We start from the raw sequence: 20245 nt of genomic DNA on the forward strand, positions 1-20245 counted from the left end.
GAATAAAGGTAAAAGGAAGAGGAAACAAGGTTCTAATAATGGATTCTCTGGTCCTCCATCTAGAAACCATGAGAATCAATCTGGAAATGGATCTAGACGCAAACGGGTTAAAGGCAAACCGTGTTTCTTTTGCAAAAAGATGAGTCATTTAAAGAAAGACTGGGAAGGTTTTAAGGATTGACTCATAAAGAAAGGTAATCATTTTGTTCTTGTCTGTTTTGAATCTAATTTGACCGATGTGTCAACAGATTCCTGGTGGATAGATTCAGGAGCTACTATTCACATATGCACTTCTATGCAGGAATTACTATAGGCCAGGCCACCAACTGATGCGGAGCGCTCAGTATATGTAGGCAATGGTGTCAAAGTTGATGTGGAGGCAATATGAGTCTATAGGCTTAAGTTGAAGTCTGGTCATTTTTTGAATTAAGTAAATACATTCTGTGTGCCGTCTATAAGGCACAATTTAGTTTCAATTTCCTGTTTGGACAAGTTGGGATACTCGTTTCACTTTGGAAATAAAAGTTTTAGCATTTACTTTAATTTGATTAAAGTTAGAACTGAATTTTTAATAAACAACTTATACTAGTTAGACTTGATTGCCTCTCACGTCTATAATATTAATACCCTGCATAGAAATATAGTGAGATCTAAGCGAAGACTAGACTATGAGAATTCCTCCATGTTGTGGTACAAGCGGCTATGCCATATATCTCGTGAGAGATTAAACAGGCTTGTGTGAGAATGAATTTTACATTCTTTAGACTTATCTGACTATAAAGTATGCATTGATTGCATAAAAGGGAAACAGACTAGAATGAGAAAGAAAAGTGCAACAAGGAGTGTAGATCTATTAGAGGTTATACATACAGATATCTATGGACCATTCCCTACAGCCTTATGGAGTGGCTACAAATATTTCATTACCTTTATAGATGACTACTCTCGCTTTGGGTACCAATACCTTGTTAATGAGAAATCAGATGCCCTGGATGCTTTTAAAATCTATAAGGCCGAAGTTAAAAATCAACTCGATAAGAGAATTAAAGTTGTCAGATCTGACCGTGGTGGTGAATACTATGGCAGATATGACGAATCAGGACGCAATCTAGGGCCATTCGCTAAATACCTGCAGGATTGTGGCATTGTTGCTTAGTACACTATGCCTGGTACTCCAGAGCAAAATGGAGTTGCTGAGAGACGTAATCACACCCTTATGGATATGGTGCGACGTATGGTCAGCAATTCAACATTGCCAGAATCTCTGTGGGGTGATGCGATCAAAATTGTAGTTCATATATTAAACAGGGTTCCCAGCAAAGTAGTAAGCAAAACTCCTTTTGAGTTGTGGAATGGGAGAAAACCAAGTCTTCGATATATACATGTTTAGGGTTGTTCTGCTGAGGTCAAAATTTATAACCCGCATAAAAAGAAGCTTGATCCTAAAACCATAAGTTGTTTCTTCATTGGATACCCGGAAAGATCAAAAGGCTATCGATTCTACTATCCTTCCCACTCCATCAGGATTGTTGAGATTGGGAATGCCAGATTCATTGAGGACACTGAAAACAGTGGGAGCACGAACATAAGAAATTTTGTATTTGAGGAATAAAGGACTGCGACTCTTGTCATAGTGAGTCTAGATCACGTGGACATTAATGATGTAGTCGATTCTGTAGTCACTGCAGAGTACCACGTAGAACCTCATATACAAACCACTGATGAGGAAAATTATGATCAGACCCAACAAGCTGAACCATTAAGAAGATCTAAAAGAGAGAGAAGGCCTTTAAATCGAGACGATTACATCGTATACTTATAGGAACACGACTTTGACATAGGGGTGGAAAAGGATCCTGAATCCTTTACACAAGTCAAACAAAGTGTTGATCCTTCTCGTTGGTTTAATGCCATGAAAGATGAGTTAAAATCTATGCAGGACAATAAAGCATGTGATCTTGTAGAGTTACCTACTGGAATAAGGCCGATTGGTTGTAAATGGATATTTAAAACCAAACGGGACTCCAAAGGTAATGTTGAATGATATAAAGCCAAACTTATTGCCAAAGATTTTAACCAACGTGAGGGCATTGACTTTAAGGAGACTTTCTCACCAGTATCCAAGAAAGACTCATTCAGGATCATAATGGCTCTTGTAGCTCATATGGATTTAGAGTTACATCGGATGGATGTAAAGACTGCATTTCTCAATGGAGATCCAAATGAGAATATGTACATGTTGCAGCCCGAAGGCTTTGTAACTACTGGCTCAGAACATTTGGTTTGCAAACTTAAGAAGTCCATCTATGGGTTGAAACAGGCATCGCGACAGTGGTACCTTAAGTTTCATGAAGTAATTTCTTCATATGGCTTTGTAAAAAACACTGCAGATGAATACATCTACATTAAAACTAGTGGGAGTAAGTTCATTATGATGATTTTATATGTTGATGACATTCTATTAGCTAGCAGTGATACCAGGATGTTGAGCGACACCAAGAAATTCTTATCTCAAAGGTTTGAAATGAAAGACCATGGTGAAGCTTCTTACGTCATCGGCATTGAGATTCGCCGTGATAGAACACTTGGACTGCTCAGCTTGTCACAGAGGGCCTATATTACTAGGGTACTCGAAAGGTATGACATGCAAAATTGTGCTTCAGGAAAGTCGCCCATTGTGAAAGGTAACAAATTTGATTTATTTCAGTGTCCAAAGAATGATTTAGAAAAGAATCGAATGAAAAAATTTCTGAACGGATCAGTAGTAGGGAGCATCATGTATGCTCAAGTCTGTACGCGTCCGGACATTGCCTTTGTCACTGGAATGTTGGAAAGATATCTCTCTAATCCAGGAATGCAACATTGGATAGCTGCAAAGAAAGTATTACGGTATCTTCAGAGAACAACAGACTTCGGACTCACATACAGAAGGTCTGATCAGTTGGAGTTGATCGGATATTCAGATGCAGACTTCGCAGGCTGCGTTGATACTAAGAAGTCTACTTCGGGATACATCTTCATGATGGTGGGAGGAGTTGTGTTGTGGAAAAGCGTGAAACAATCTACAACAGCCTCATCCACTATGAAAGCTGAATTTATTGCCTGCCATGAGGCATCTAATCAGGTACTATGGTTACAGAGTTTCTTCTCAGGTTTGCGGGTACTGGAGCATATCCCGAAACCATTGAGAATATTTTGTGATAATTCGGCTGTTATTTCCTTCTCTAGTAACAACAAGCATTCATCAAGGTCGAGGCATATCGACATTAAGTATCTTGTTGTAAAGGAAAAGGTTCAGAATCATTAAGTGTTCGTGGAATTCATCGGTACTAAGCAGATGATTGCAGATCCGCTCACTAAAGGGCTCCCTATCACGCCATTTCAGGAGCATGTAACATCCATGGGAGTCATTGATCCCACAGATGTTTTCAGTTAGTGGGAGTTGAGCGTACTTTGATTTTCACAGACACTTAGAGATCTCGTTTTATACAGTTTGTTTGGATGATTTTGATATAAAGATTTATTTCTGCTTCTCTATATATATGCGCAAATTTTGAGTAAGTAGAACTACAGTCGTGTCTCGTTGGAGACATGTAAAAGCTTCAGGACCTCTTAAGGATAGGCACATAACATCACACTAAAGTGTGTAATCCTTATACCACATTTCCTAGTTCGTGATCTATGTCGTTAAGATTGAAAGTATTTGTGATCGCGCTTAGACTCACTTCGCCTAAATTAAATGTTGTGATGACTACCACGTTTCGATATTGACTGTCTTGATGGACCAGATTGAATAGCATTACTCATACTGTCCAACTGTTTTCATTGGTTAACCATTTGGATATTTTCTTAAAAGATCAAAACTTGTTTTCTAAATAATTCTATATGACTATCATTAACGATGCTCAATGAGGCCCAAGTAGGAGAATGTAAGAACTCTATTTAGTGGGCCTCACTGATCAACGGTCTGGATTGTCATATAGTTGGATTGGATGATTAAGTAGACTAGTGAGCCCCACTTCAGGTGATGCGCTGCGCAGTCTATCCGCGCAGCTCTGCATACTAGGGCTGGAATGCTATAGCTGTCTTACCCAGATAGCAATTTGAATTGCACTAAGATGCTACAATGTGGAGCATGGGAGAGAGAGTTGGGATGGGTTTCAAACTCTCTCTCCACAGATTCTATAAAAGAGAGCTGGGTCCTCGATCCTACACCACAGCAGAAATTCGAGTCCCATCTTGTGAATTACAGAAAGGGTGTGAAGGAGAGGAAGATCCTAAGCTCTACAGGTATTCTGGTATTCTTATCCGTCTTCCATGGCGGCGTCTCAGCTAGGTAAGCTATCCAACCCCTGATCGCCATGTCCCATGCACAGACAGATCCGTGGGCCTATTTTGCATATAGATTAAGTCCCACAAGGTGTGCTCCCTTGCACGTGTACTCGCTCTGCTTCTAGGGATACTAGGTTGTTATTTTGCTTCAGATTCCGAATGGGATTGGCCACATGGGCTTTCAAAAGGGTAGGTTTGGTCTTGTTTTGACAAGGTGAGTTATTTGGGTAAGTTGACTAGGTGAGTTGACTCGGTGAGTCGGGTTTTTCCTAGGGTTAGGTTTTGGATTTGGTTTTAAGGTTAGATTTTGGTGGAGTTAATTTAGTCCATCTTTCAATCAGCTTGTCAGCTCAAGATGGGTGTCTACAGATGCCCCTATTTGGCAGAGGTTGTGTGCAACTGAATGTTAAACTGAGTGGACACCCTACCCTCCTCAGTCAGATTTGAATGTAGTCTGAATTCAGTGCCTACATTTGTATCTGCGTCAGTTGATGTTTGAAAATAGATAACTCGCCCACATCACGAGTGTTTTAGGAAAACGTTGCAACTATCCCTGTGCTTTCTACAGCATTATGGGTAACCAATTGTAACCCTTTCATTCCTAATTGATACTAACATCAGAATAACTCAATAAATTAGATCCCCTATGCATCTTGTGACCTTCGAGGATATTGATTGGAGAAAGAATGTCCATTGCTTCCCAGATCACTTCAGGAGCACTTGGTTTTGCTCGATCGTTAAAGTGGTTAACTACTCTATGCTTTTTGTAGCCTTATAGGGAACTCACCATGCCGACTTGGACTCGATCAAGTTCCTCAAGTATCCAGGACTAAGTATGTGCGAGTAACATTTTTCCATGCAATCTGCTTGTTTTGATACTTAGGTTATAATTCGTCTTTTCCATCGTTTTATACACTTTCTTCTGACTAGGAGTTGGACTATCATCTATTCCTACATTAGTATTTATTACGACCGTTTTGACACTTGAGTTCAAACTGGCCAGACTTTGTGTACATACAGATTTGATTTTTCTGGTGAAATTGAGAGGCAATGGATCTTATTTGATTTTGAGCTAGCCTACACTCAGAGTTATGAGGGATCTCTTAGTGCTTCGAAAGCCTGACACTCTATTTTGAAATTTATTTTTGGAATTTTTGTTATAGTCGCCATATTCTGGGGAGTGATGCTCCGTGCGGGGTTTCTATTGCAAAATTATTTTGTAAAGATGATATAGCTCGCTCGGTTATCTCTATTGGGGATGCCTATGGGATTTCAGCGAACTGGTTTTTATTGAAAACTTGCAAGGGGTCAATCCACCTTTCTATGGGGAAGTGGCCATGATTGGGAAGTGTTATTTTATAAGATTTGGTGAATGGATTCAATCTGTTGTCTTGCAATCTGTCTGTTGCAATCGAGATTGTCTCCACTGGGGATATGAAAATTTTGGATTCTGAGATTGGTCGTTTGGTTTTTATTACTTTGGTGATTTGACAATCATGGTCAGGTTGGGTTTCGCTGGGGATTCTTGTTTTATTACTTTGATTTTGATGGTTATGACCTGGATTGGGACCCACTGGGGATGGTTTTGGTGATCCACATCGGTTATAATTAGCATGGATCTGATTGGTGGCCGTGATAAAGATTCCAACCTATTAGAGATGGTTGATCGGTTACATCGTCTCAAGGTGTATTTAGATTCGTTGGGGATGGTTGCACTTTCTAACTGTTAATGCTCCACTAGAGATTATTTTAAGGTTGATCTAAATCGTTGCTTGTAATCTGGTCTGTTTTATCGTGAATCTGATTGGTGACGTTGGTCAAGATCCCGTCCTGTGATTGAATGGGTCCATCTCAAAAGTTGTCTAGACTCCCAGGGGATATTTTGAAAATTGTGGTTGTGACCCTATTGAGGATTTTAGTGGTTGGATTGCAAATCGATGGCTACTATCATGGCCAACTCTTCTCGGATATTTTTTGAAAATTTTGAAGTATGATCCGGTTCATTGGATTGTGAATTGACAGTCACAATTGATACCGATTTTTATTGAAATATATTTTTAAAATTTTGGAAGATGATCCAGTCCATCAAATCGTGAATCGACGGTCGCTATCGATGCCAATTTTTATTGGAACACTTTTTTTTAAAAAAAAATTGAAAGATGATCTGGACCATTGGGTTCTAAATTGACGGTCGCGATCAATGTCGATTTTTATTAAATATATATTTTTAAATTTGGAAGAATGATCCACTCTATTGGATTGTGAATCGATGGTTGTGATCGATGCCAGTTCTTATTGGAATATTTTTCAAAATTTTGGAAGATGATTTAGTTCATTATATTACGAATCGACGGTCACAATCGATGCCATTTTTTTTATTAGAATATTATTTACAAATTTTCATTTTCTTATAAAATTCTAACCAATTTCTCATTTTCTCTTTACTTTTCAATTTCTCTTTAATTTCTCAAGATTCTCTCTCTCTCTCTCTCTCTCTCTCTCTCTCTCTCTCTTCCCTTTATTCTTGCAACTGTGCAAGATTCGCTTGCAAATCTCCTTCGCAAGGCCCCTCGCTTCCAATGGGAGAGAGCTAGGCCAAGTCATCTCACACCAAAAGTGACGGGCCACCAGTAGCTCCTTTCTCCACCACTTTGTATCATGCTTAAAGCCTCAAAGAAGCACCTATGGAAGAGAAAAAAAGAAAGCATGAGAAAGGTGTAGAAAGAAGGGATGAATGTAAGGAAGGGAAAGCATACATGGTCCTTACCTTTACACTTACCTCCTCCCATCGAGAAGAGCACCATCCTTGCTGTTCAAACTTAAGAAGAAAAAAAAAAAACCCAACTTGGAACTAAAAGAATGAAAGAAAGAGAGCGTGAAAGGGAGATAGGAAAAAAAAAAAGTTGAGAAACTATGAGAATGAAGCACGCTAGGTGAGCTACCTCGAGTTGAAATATATAGAAGAGGAGGCCACACCCTATTACCCGACACCTGGAGGAAATCAAGGGACTGGGGGGGGGGGGGGGGGTATTGGTGGCAGCTAGCTTGCCGTTAGTCCCCCTTTTCGTGAAATGACTTGTCCTAGCTCTCTCTCCTTAGGAAGAGAGGGACCTTAGAAAGACCTTTTTGCAAGAAATTTTGCTTGGATTATCCATAATGAAGTGATAGAAGAGAGAAAGAGAGTTAATGATGAAAATGATGAGAAATTTTGAATTTTAATCCAAAATCTAATAACTCATGAGATACTGATGAGAAATTAGAAGGGTGATGTGGAGGAGAGAGAAAATCCCATGCATTTTCAAATTTTACAAAAATCATTTCAAATAAAAACCAACATCGATCGTGACCATCAATTTACGACATGATGGACTTGGATCATTTTTTAAATCTTTAAAAATATTTCAATGAAAACCAGCATCGATCATGACCGTAAATTCACAGTTCGATGGACTGGATCACTTTAAAAAAAATCTCAAAAATCTTCCAATGAAAACCAACATTGATCGCGACCATCAATTCGCGATCGGATGGACTGGAACACCATTTCAAAAAATTTCAAAATATTTCTAATAAAACCAGCATCGATCACAACTGTCAATTCGTGGTCTGATGGACTGGATCATATTTAAAAATCTTAAAATATTATAATGAAAACTAGCATCAATTGTGACCGTCAATTCATGATCTAGGATTGGATCACCATTTCAAAATTCTCAAAATGTTTCAATGAAAACCAGCATTGATCTCGACGGTCAATTTACAATCTGATGGACAAGATCACCATTTCAAAAAATCTCATAAAATTTTCAATAAAAACTGGCATCGATCACGATTGTCATTTCGCAATCTGATTGACCAGATCATTTAAAACATCTCAAATATTTCCAATAAATACCAACATTGATTGCGATTGTCAACTCATAATCCAATGGACCAGATCATCTTTCAAAATTTTCAAAAACACTTCCCCAGAGAGATAAAACTGTGGGATGATAAAATCGATCGTGGATCAAATTCTTGACTATAAAACCACAGGATGATGGATCCAATTGATCATGTGAGTGAGGTGTCCAAACATAACTTTTGAATTAACTACTTGTAAGGACTTCCTCCCTCTCTATATTTCGGTTCATTTTTCATTATACGAACTATGAATAATGGAGTGCTCGCCACTTATAGTGGCACATTGGAGTGCTCGCCACTTATAGTGGCACATACTTATTTTTGGAGGCCTATTTCCTTTTGAAAAGTGTCCTTAAAAATGAAAAGGAATAAAAATAAGGTACCACGACATGTATAACAAAAAGTCACAAACTTGATATATGACAAAAACACGTAAGATTAGTTGTTATTTTTGTTCTTCTTTTGTGTTTTTTGAATTTTTAAGAGATTATTTTTACACAAAATTATTTCTTGAGATGATCATGCATGTTGTTTAATGTTTTGCTAGTCAATTATTTCTTCTTCTTCTTCTTCTTCTTCTTTTTTTTGAAAGATTATTTATTAGTATGTGAATGTATTTTCTAATTTCCATTGTTTTAATATTTTTAGTGTTTTAAAATGATATTTGTTTCAGCTCCTTAGTGAGTGCCAATTTTTGTCCTAAATCTGAGATTTGATTCACCAATAATGAATAAGAGTGGTCAAAATCCACTTCCTAACTAGATACCCAAAAATATTTCAAAAAAAAAAAAAAAAAACACTTTTCCTATTTTGACTGGTTTTTTTTTTTTTTTTTTTTTTCCTTCTTCTTCTCAATTTTGCCCTACTTTTGCAAAATTTCCCCTTCCCCTACTTAATCAGCAATAATATCATTGATACAGTTGATACAAAGGAATCTTTGCACTAGGAAACATGTGATATTTTGGCGATACAATCCAAATTGATATTTTCACCATATTTAACCTATATTTCACTGATACTTGGAAATATCAACATTTCCACTCTCACCATAAAAAATCAGGCTAACTTATGATTAAGGTAGATCACATGGAAGAAAAGAGTTTGGAGAATGTCCACCCTTAATTTGTTTGAGGTCCACTCTGATATTTATATGAAATCTACTCCAAACATTAAATGCAACACCAAATTTTAGTTATGAGACCCAAAATTCAGGTCCATTCGTGATTAAGTGGGCCACAATAAAGGAAATAATTTGGAGGGTGAGTGTTGTCCTATACACTATTTCATATTGTGTATTCTACTTGCATCATGGATGGAGCTGACTTTTGGACCCTAGGCCTAACATGTAGTGAAGCACCCAGTGGTTGGAGTGGATTTCACATAAACTTTATGGTGTGATTGTTGACCCTATTCATCCAACGCTTGACCTGCACTTCCAAAATCTAATTGCAAGATGCTATTGATGATATTTATTAAATTAATGGGTAGCTTGTTGAAAATAGTACTGGAACTACTATCAAGTAGTATTATATCCTGTGTTTAATGTACAATGTAGAGCTTATAATATTATTTCAAATTATTAGCAGCCATGGTTTCGTGGTGTAGTTGGTTATCACGTCAGTCTAACACACTGAAGGTCTCCGGTTCGAGTCCGGGCGAAGCCATTCTTAAAGAAGGATCCTTACTCAATGTTTTCTTTTTTGATAGGTCGATCCTGATTTCTGACCATTGATATTTATCTAGACCCACAATGGGTGGGGTCTCTAAAAAAACCCAAACAAGATCAAGTGGTCCTACTTGTGGACATTGGGATTAGCTTGGGGGCGGATTGTACACACTTAGGTTGATGTTTAAGTGAGGTTGTAAAGAGATTATGTTTGACTTGAGTTACCACTAGTTAATTAATCCGATTACATGATCGGTTAGACCATATAGAAGCCTTGAGATAGAGAATCAAAGGATTCCAGGGCTTAATATGACTCCTTAATATGCAGTTGAAGATTCTGAATAAGGAACCACGGTTATATAGAGGGAATGGGTTAGGCACCTACTCTGCTCGTACAAACGTATGGTCTCTACTTCACGAAATTCCATGAACTTTTGATGATTATGATTAATTCTTGCGTATTAATAATGCAATGGTATGTTGAATGCAATGTCTATGACTAGCTGTAGTTTTGGCTAGATAAATTTGCCTTGACTGCTCACTTATTAAAGCGATAAACCAACCGGTCCAAATTTCTGATGAACAATATCCGATTAACTCAGTGAGTTGCAGAGCAGACGTTTGAACTGATCGTGTGTTGAGTGCGGTGTATGTAAAAGAGTGAAATTATGTATTTAATGTTGTGTGTATAAATGTGTTAGATGTAACGCCTATGACAAGTTGTAGTTTTAGCTGGATAAATCCGTCTTAACTGCCCCACTTGTCAAAGCAATAAATCAATCAGTCCAAGCTTTTGATGGGCATGGTCTAACTAAGTTGGCAAGCTGCATGGCATACGTTTGAATAGATTGGGTGCACAATGTTATGAATGCAATACGATGGACGTAGTAAACAAAGGAGGTGAGAAGGGAACAGGTTTGGCAAGATGTTTATGCAAAATGAATGAGGCTGATTGAAAGTCAGGTGGACAGTAGTGTCGAATTAGGGCTTCGGTTGCTCAAGTGGCTAAGATTTTGGGGCAGTGTAACGCCCTGAAAATTGGGGGTTGTGCATACGCTCGACTCCCAAGTTTCCGGGTATCACTTATAACCAATTTTATTGTTCTGTGTTTAGTCCTGTTTAATAAGCAGTATGGAATTTCTTGAAACATGAATCACAAATACAACTAGTCTACTGAAATAAAAGTCACAAAATATATCTATATATGTCCAAAAATATGAATGGGTCGCATAAGGCGTTGCCCAGCAAAAGTACAAAAGAATGATAAGTCCAAAAGAATGTTGTGCTGAGTCCACCACTCAGAGATCTAAAATAAGCTGCCCAAACTATGTCGAGCCGCCCATCAGCTGGAAGTAGGACAACTCATTCTCCTCATCAATGCCAGTGCTGCTCGGCTCCTAGAACTCAGCATCACCTGCAGCTACTGAAGAGTCTAGTTGGTGTTTTAAAACACTGTCCCAGAGTGGGAGTGAGTGATCAATTCAGTGGGTGCCAGTAGTCTTAAGTTACACAAATATCAATTGTATTATGAATTTAATGAAAAGCAACACATTCATAAAGTCTTAACTAATCTTGTTAATACAAATGCATGAAATATGACATGATGTATGCCCTCGCAACAACACTCCCTCGAATGACTTTGTCTAATGATCGCGCATGACCAACACTCCCTCATTGCGACCTCAATTGCCGAGTCGCCAACCTAACTAGTGCGATGCAATCGTGATCATGTTAGCCGTGTTTTTAATTAGTCCCATTCAACCAACAAATTGGGGAAACTAGTACACCCCAAGATATCAATACCCTCAACTGGTTACGAGGCTAAGGCCCCCCAACGTGTGAGGCTAGGACCCCGCGATCCTTGATCCCATCGGATTCCCCATCCCCGATTTCAAGCACATGGAGAGTGCCAAGAAGTGGGATCACCCGTAGTCACTACGGGGAGGCTCGTCACCCCGGCGTAGGCCGACAGCTCGGACACAGTGTCCCATTCCACCATGCCTGGCTCTCGAGTCAGTGAATCGATTTTCAATAGTTATCAATGGCCTTCAGTGGTTGAAGGGTGTTCCAGGTTCCATACAGGCGTGAGCAGACAAGGTTAACAAACAAAGTTGGTCAGCACGTGGACTAGACCGTGCGAGTTTAGGCGGGTACGTGACGGACGACATCGAGAACAAGTGACCCATGTAGTCCAAGTACTGTCGCCCATTCGCACCCACCCAAATTCACGGGTTTAGCCTCGGGATAGTCCTACCAACGGGATCACCTTCACTCTCCTTAGTTTCCTGATTAACTTAGGGATTTAATGGTATTCAGTAATACTTCAACAATTTATGGTTTACCATCTAAGCTCAAATAATGTCATGTACTCATATATCCACATAGGAATCCAGATTTTTTATAAATGCAAGTACTAACAATATTACGAAATGAATGTGCATGTGTGTTGTGAAGGGTTAGCGGAGAGATCAAGAGTTATATATCTCATGGCACAAAAAAAATATAACAAGGGTAAATGCATCATATATACTACAAGGAAGCATAGAACAAGAATACACATATGAGATGAACATGCACTCACCAAATTCATGCCCAATCATGTTAAGGAACAACAAGCAATACAAAATCATTCATATCATTTGGAGGATCTATCATGCAAGGGTTTAACTAGGTTCTCTCTAGGTTATTCAAATACTTCACCCAAACATTCATAATCATGAAATTCATACTAAAATTGGTGCTAGACCACCTAAGCATAATAGTCCGCACCTATGGATTGTTAAAATCTTGGGAAGTGACCTAGGAGTGTCGAAATTTGGGGTCGATTGACTGGAATCCCTGAGGTAAAGCATTTGCATGTTAGAATCTCATGCAAATCTTCCCTTAACATGAGGAGTTTCCAAAAGGATGAGGGGTTTACCTACCAATCGGTGGAGAGGGGTTCTTCCAGTTGTGGGTGAGAGATTCCTTGAGGAGGAGGTAGGAAGTTGCAAGACTTGGACTATCTTGGGTCCCACTTCAATTATGATCCACCGTCTCCCTTCTTCTGTCACAGCTTGCTCTCTCTCTCTCTCTCTTCTCTCTTTACTCTCTCCTTTCTCTTTGGTTGTTGGAGTAATGGTGGGAGTATGAGAAAAAGAGCCTTAGGGCTTTATTTCCTAGGTTTGGGCCCATTGGCCTTAAGTTTCAACAATTGCCCTCAAGGGCCCTGTGGGGGCCCCTTTTTTGGCTTTGGGGTAGCTCCGTCACCCCTCTGGTCACAAAATTTGGTGTGCAGGTATCTCATGGCCCGATGAGGGGCTGTACAAAATTTGGGGACAAACGGATGTGAAATTTTAGTACGGTTCCGATCTTTAAATGGCCCTATGAGGTCCATTTTGACCGTTGGGGCTGTTTTGATGGCCTCCTGGCTATGAAATTTATAGGATGGGTGCTCCATGGCCTGATGAAGTGCCGTGCAAAATTTGAAGGCCAACGGATGTGGGGTTTTACTGTACAGGTTCAATTTGCAATCAACGGTCACCGTTTCACGATCAGGTCCGAGATTTTGTAGACAGGCGCAGGAAAATAGTTTAGGCCTTCACCATAAATATAGAAAATATCCGACGGCTGCAAAGCCTTATATCTCAGTTTCATTTAAAAGTGTCAGATTTCAATTCTAGCCTTTGGGTCAAGGCTGGGGTTGTGTTTGGCAAGTACGGCTGGGACGGTGTGGATACTTGATTTATAGGTGTCTAATGAGTCCTTAGTCCGCGATGGATCACAAGCCCAGTGAGATCTGCGGTTTCTCCAATTTTAAAATTTTTCTGACCTTCCTAGGCCGCTGCACGGCCCGCACAAGCTGTTGTCAAGTACAAGTAGGTTATCTGGCTTGACGGCTCGCACCCGGTCCGATCATAACCAGACTGGTCCACCCTAATGGACTAACCAGGGTTAATTTATTGGTGGTACCCCACACATGAGCTGTTTAAGCGAACGGTTTTGCGGCAAATCCTACGTGGACACCTCAGGATACTGTTCTTGTTGGACATGACATTACAGGTGGACTAGATTGACTTGGGTTAGACTTACCCCTATGAGTCTCTCCTCTCTATGGTGGAGGAATGGACTAGATAAGATAGCTAAGGGGTGTAAGGAAAGAAGAATGTCTCTTTCTGAATGTGGAGGATGATTGAAATGGGAAGAGGAGTAGGCTATTTATAGCCCCAAGTCCAGTATTCTAGTAATTCCTTACAAGTTTGGGGTTGAAAAAGCGCTTGGATGGTTGGGATTTGATATTGACACATGTTAAGATATCAATAGATGGATTTGAAGGCATGGGCTGCAATTTTGGGTGTAAGTGAGGGTCATTGGAGTTAATTCACAGTGTCACACATTTAAAGACCGCAGAGGGGGAAAAGCCACACGAATGGAGCTCCTACCAAGACATGAGACTTGCCATGTGACGGGGTCTCCTGCTTTGGCAGGTGAGTTCTCCTGCACACGTATTGGCTTTACTTCCAAGAATGCTTGGTTGTTGTTTTGCTTCAGATTTCGAAGAGGCTTAGGCACATGGGCTTGGACAAGGGTAGGTTTGGGCTTGTTATGACAAGGTGGATTAGTTGGATAGGTTGTAGGTGAGTTGACTCAATGAGTTGACTGGGTTTTTTTTAGAGTTAGGTTTTGGATTTGGTTTTAGGGTTAGGGTTTGGTGGAGTTAATTTGATTAAGCTTTCAATCAGCTTGTCGGCTCGAGATGGGGTGTCTATAGATGCACCTCATTGGTAGAGGTTGTGTGCAACTGAATGCTAAAGTGAGTGGACACCCCACCCTCCTTAGTCAGATTTTAAGGTAATATGAATTCATTGTCTATCTTTGTATTTATGTCAATTGATTATCTGAAAATAGATAACTCGCACATATCATGAGGGTTTGAGGAAAACCTTGTGACTGTCCTTGTACTTTCTGCGGCATTAGGGGTAACTAATCACAATTCTTTCATTCCTGATCAATATTAACATCGGAAGAACTTAGTGAATTAGAGCCCTTATGCATCTCGCGGCCTCGTGAGGATACTGACTAGAGATAAATGTCTATTGTTTCTCAGATCATCATAAGAGTACTTGTTTTTACTCAATCATCAAAGTAAGCTACTTTACGTTTTTTGTAGCCTTATAGGGAACTCATTATGCCGACTTGGACTCGACCAAATTCCTCAAGTATCCAGGACTAGGTATGTGCAGGTGACCTTTTTCTATGTAATCTACTTGTTTTGATACTTAAGTTATAATTCATCTTTTCCATAATTTTATACTATTTATTTTGACTAGGAGTTGGACTATTATTCATTCCTACATTAGCATTTAGTACGATTGTTCTGACACTTGAGTTCAAACTGGCTAGACTTTGTGTCCATACGAATCCGATGGCTTCGGTGAAACTGAGAGGCGAAGATCTTATTTGATTTTGCACTAGCCTCCACCCAGATATATGGGGGATCGATCTCTTAGTCCTTCAAAAGCCTGGTGCTCTGCTTTGAAAATTGTTTTTGGATTTTTTGCAAAGGTTGCCCTACTCTAGGGAGTGATGTTCTGTGAGGGTTTCTATTGCAAAATGATTCTGTAAAGATGATCTAGCTTGCTCATCGAGAAGGGCTAGTTGTCAAGACTCGGTGAGCAAGGATGTGGAGAAAAAAATTCAGAAATCAGAAGAGGCTGAGGCTGAATTTTAGAGTTAGGTTGAATGAAAAATGAGCGCCCGTCTGTTAAGGCCATTATATATTTTTCTTTATATATTATATTATATTATATTATATTAATTAGAAATGAGCTGAGCTAAATCAAACTCAAACTGAGTCGAGCTGATCCGAATTCCAAACCAATCCAAAGCGAGCTAGGGTCAGCTTGAGCTCGGCTCAAAAATTTTTCAATCTTAAAACAATGGCTTGACTCGATTTGAAACCAATGTCTGAGCTGAGCCGAGTCAATCTGGTTCAAGCTGAGTCAAGTGAGCCAAACGAGCTAGCTCAACTCATGTCTAGCTCTAGCCAAGAAAAAGGGTCACTCTTATGCAAACCTGTCCAATACAAGGCCAGGTTAGTTGGGTCTTGGATTGTGGATGAGTTGGGCTCGGTTGGATCTACCTAACCTGACTGGGTTTGGGCAGACGATTGCATGGTATGTGTTGACATCACCAGGGTTCTTTGAGCCCTGCCATAATGTATATGTTATATGCATATGGCTCATCCATTTGGCCGATCATTTTGAGACATGAGCTGAAAAATGAGACACGTTTGAAATTAAACTGGACCACACCTTATAAAGCAGTGGGATTCAACACCCACTATTGAAAACTTTTGGGTGCCATGAAGTATTGAATTAAGCTAATATTAGTACTTTCCCTTCGTCCCGGTCCATGTGACCTTATAAACAGGTTGGATGGCAACTAAACATCTCCATAGTCATTGTCTCCACTGCTTTGGATTTGCCCATTTTCAGGCTCATGCCCTAAAATGATCTCTCCATGATTGACATTCATATAACACATACGTTACAGTGGGCCATAGCCCAAATAAAGATCATGGCTGGCCTTAGGAAGGTTTCAACAGTGGGCATCATTTTCCTGCTTCTTTCTATGGTGTGGTTCACTTGATCTTTGGATCTGTCTTATTTGTGGGCCCATTCCCTAAAATGATCTGTCAAAATGGATGTACAGTGTGGATATAATACATGTCACGCCCTGAAATTCGGTACCCGAGTTGGCCAAACCCAGGTCCGAATGCCAGGTCATGATTTAATATTAAACATTCACAACTACACTTAATCAACCTCATTACAATAACAACGCTTATCAAATATAACCTTTAACTATTACAGCCTAAACTCACTTCTAAATTCTTATTATACATTTTTTTTTTCATCGGTACAAATAAAAGATAAGTAAATTGATGATTGGATCTTCACTCCACTTTGTCCTTAACTAAACTCTGATGCCCTGAAACACTGTTATTTTGGGTATGAGCACAACCGCTCGTGGGATCTTATCCAACCAAATCTGAAATTTCTAGATTTATATTAAACAAATAAATAATAAAATTACCTTCTTGAAATTCAAAACATGAATCAAAATATTGAATATTAAATATGACATTAATGCGATGTTGGAATCATAAAGACGTACTGAATGCTACACTATCACGAATTCAATAATAAAATTAAATAATTATCACATCTTACAACACCGTACTTAGGTGTATGGTTATGTTGCATTAACGCCCACACACTGGTACCTCGTGGTGAGGAACCCATTTATACGTTAGCTGGTCAGACTACTACTCCAGTTGTACCTCTGATGTATGTCCGCGCACACAATTGTACTCATACGCCGTACACAAAGGAGACTCTGAAGGATCCAACGGGTTCTAGAGTCTTTCACCCAAGAGACGCGATCGCCATACTTGCTAGCTTTAGGGTCTCTCACCCAAGGGACACGATTGCCCTACTTGCTAGCTTTAGGGTCTTTCACCCAAGGGACACGATTGCCCTACTTGCTAATATCACAATCATTTTCTCATTTTTCTTTCTTTTTTCATAATTTCGTAATCAGTATAGATGAATGCATGTCATGAATTATTCTAAAATCAGTAGCGAAATAATTTAATTATTTCAATCCCGATACAACAATGCAAGTTCTATACAAATGTGCAGAAATTCGATGCCGTAAAATTTCAATACTGAAACATCAAGCTATCTTCTTTGCCCTTTTTTTTTTTTAAAAAAAGAGAGAACCAAAATTTAGAATCAAATTAATTAATATTATTTTAAACTAATTAATTTAAATCAATTACTTTAACATAGATTTAAGGTCTAAATCTTAACACCAAATTTCAGAAATAAAAGTTAGATTAAAATCTAACTCTACAAGTTAATCAGATTCAGTAAATGCTAAAATTTAGAAAAGTAGATATTATGTATAAAGGAATTTGACAATATTAATTTAAAGTCATTATGTCAAATAAATAAATTTTCTAAAATACATAAAATCAGAAAGTTTATAAATGGAGGAGAATCACCCACCTGATATTTGGACCGTCGATTTCTGGACTAAACAATATGCCCACGACCTACTTAGCGTCGCATGTTAGACCTGACCCACGCTTACGCTCTCAACGAGTTTCTCCCACTGACGCAACACATAGCATTAACTTGCTGTCTACACTCGCTAGATGCGTGAGAAGTTAAGTTTCAGGACACCATCTACTAAAAGAAAATAACACCTAAGTGGTCTATTTAATGAATGGTTTGGATTTCAGGTTAGTTTATTTAACCATGGTTGTTTCCAATCAAGGTTTTCTACTATTCGTGTTGTTGGGTTGATATGGTATGTAAAATGAATCACTCACTGCTTTACAATCAAAAATATCAACAAGATAAATTTTTATTTCTAATTAATAATTCTAAATATCATTTTGTTAAAACTTTAATAATTCAAATACTTAAATAAAATATTATTTTTACTATTATTTAATTTAGGAATTACAATGAAATAATGTACAAGAAATTTTATTTAAATTCTAACTTTAATTAAATTATTTTTTTACTTAAATAATGTTAAATATTAGCATAAAAATATTTATTATTTTTATTCACTAAATTCTAAAATTAAATTTTATTATTTTATTTAGCACATAAACTTAACAAACAAATAAACACACACACACACACACACACACACACACACACACATATATCTTGAAATAACTTGATTATTTTATAACAAATTTTAATTTCTTTTTAATAATTCATTGAGAATGTATATTTAGGTTTAATCGATAAATTATTTAAATTTTAATTTAAACAAAAATTTTGAGCTACAAAGAAAATATATATATATATATATATAGTTAAAAATCTAATATTATACTTTATAAAAATTTTAATTTAATAAAGTTTTAAATATACATTAATCATTAGAATTCCAAAGTATAAAAATCTAATCAATTTAGTTTTAATTCCAAAATTTAAAAAAAGAAATTTAAACTTAGGTTCATTTAAATTTAATTTAATTAACTCTTCAAATTTTAGAATTAAAATTTGAATTTTTAATCTTTACAGAACAAAAATTATCACACTGATTTCTGTAATATAACATTAATAATGTAATTAAATTATTATTTGATAATTTAAAATTTATTATTATTATTATTATTTTATTTAACTATTTAAATCTAAATTCAGAATTTTATTATTATTTATTTTTAAATCTAAATTTAATAAGGTTAAGAAAGATATTAATTTGGACTTTGAATACTATTATTATTATATAAATTATTTGTTACAACATTATGTCAGTATGATTAACCTTGTTTTATAATTGACTATTTAAATTAATAAATTTACTTTTGTTTGATACATTTAATATAATTATTATATTACTTTTATGTTAAATTGTTAATATCATCATTTACATAATTTTTTTTATAGAAATAATAAATTATATTTATTACAACTTTTATATATTATCAGATAAAACTTTTTTACTTATAACATAATCATATAAATAATATTAAATACTTATGTATTAATTATGTAATATAATATTATCTTACACATGTTTATTTTAATTATGTTATATATTTTGTCATTTTTTTTAACCTACAATTATATTGTATTACTACTATATTATTATGAAACATAATATTTATATTTTAGCATATTTTAATGATCTTATAAACCTTTTTATTTTATTTTATTTTATTATATATCTTATTATATATCATATTAATACTGATTACATATTACAATTATATAATTTATAATTTGTTATTACTATTATATATTTTTATTTTATTTTCATAATCATATTTGCTTATATATAATTATCAATCTTACATCACTTATATTCACAATTCTGCATAATGAATCATCAATACTTTAAATAATTAATTATATATTCTGTTTGTACTGTAAAATATTGTAGGATATTATAATTTATTTGAAATTTAATTTTAAATTTTTTTTTCTTATCAAAACATTTAAGAATTAACAAAATAATCTTAAATAAACTATTTATTTTATTCTGTAAATTTATTTTATTTTATTTATCTATAAATTATTTCAGTATTAAATATTTAAAAAAGAATAAAATAGAAATTCTTAAATGAGTAGATTCTACATAAAAAAAAAAACTAACAATAATATTTCTATGAAAGTTTGGATTAAATAAATATAATAATAACTGAAAATGGTAAATTTCAGGTTAAGATCACCTACCTTAAAGTCTGATGATCCGGCCCCGCTTTAATTTCTCTCTCTTGATTTACAGAGATCTTTCTCTCCTTCACTCAAAATTTATTTATTTATTTTT

The 20245-nt window shown here is 36.7% G+C and overlaps 1 non-coding gene across 1 annotated transcript; it reads left to right on the top strand.

Annotated features, from left to right (window-relative positions):
- The first annotated feature begins 9825 nt into the window (after positions 1-9825).
- TRNAV-AAC (transfer RNA valine (anticodon AAC)) lies at positions 9826-9899 on the top strand. Its single transcript has one exon. It is a non-coding gene; the product is annotated as a tRNA-Val (tRNA).
- The last annotated feature ends 10346 nt before the right edge of the window (positions 9900-20245 follow it).

This window comes from Magnolia sinica, chromosome 6 (genome assembly GCF_029962835.1).
Source record: "Magnolia sinica isolate HGM2019 chromosome 6, MsV1, whole genome shotgun sequence".
Classification (NCBI taxonomy): domain Eukaryota; kingdom Viridiplantae; phylum Streptophyta; class Magnoliopsida; order Magnoliales; family Magnoliaceae; genus Magnolia; species Magnolia sinica.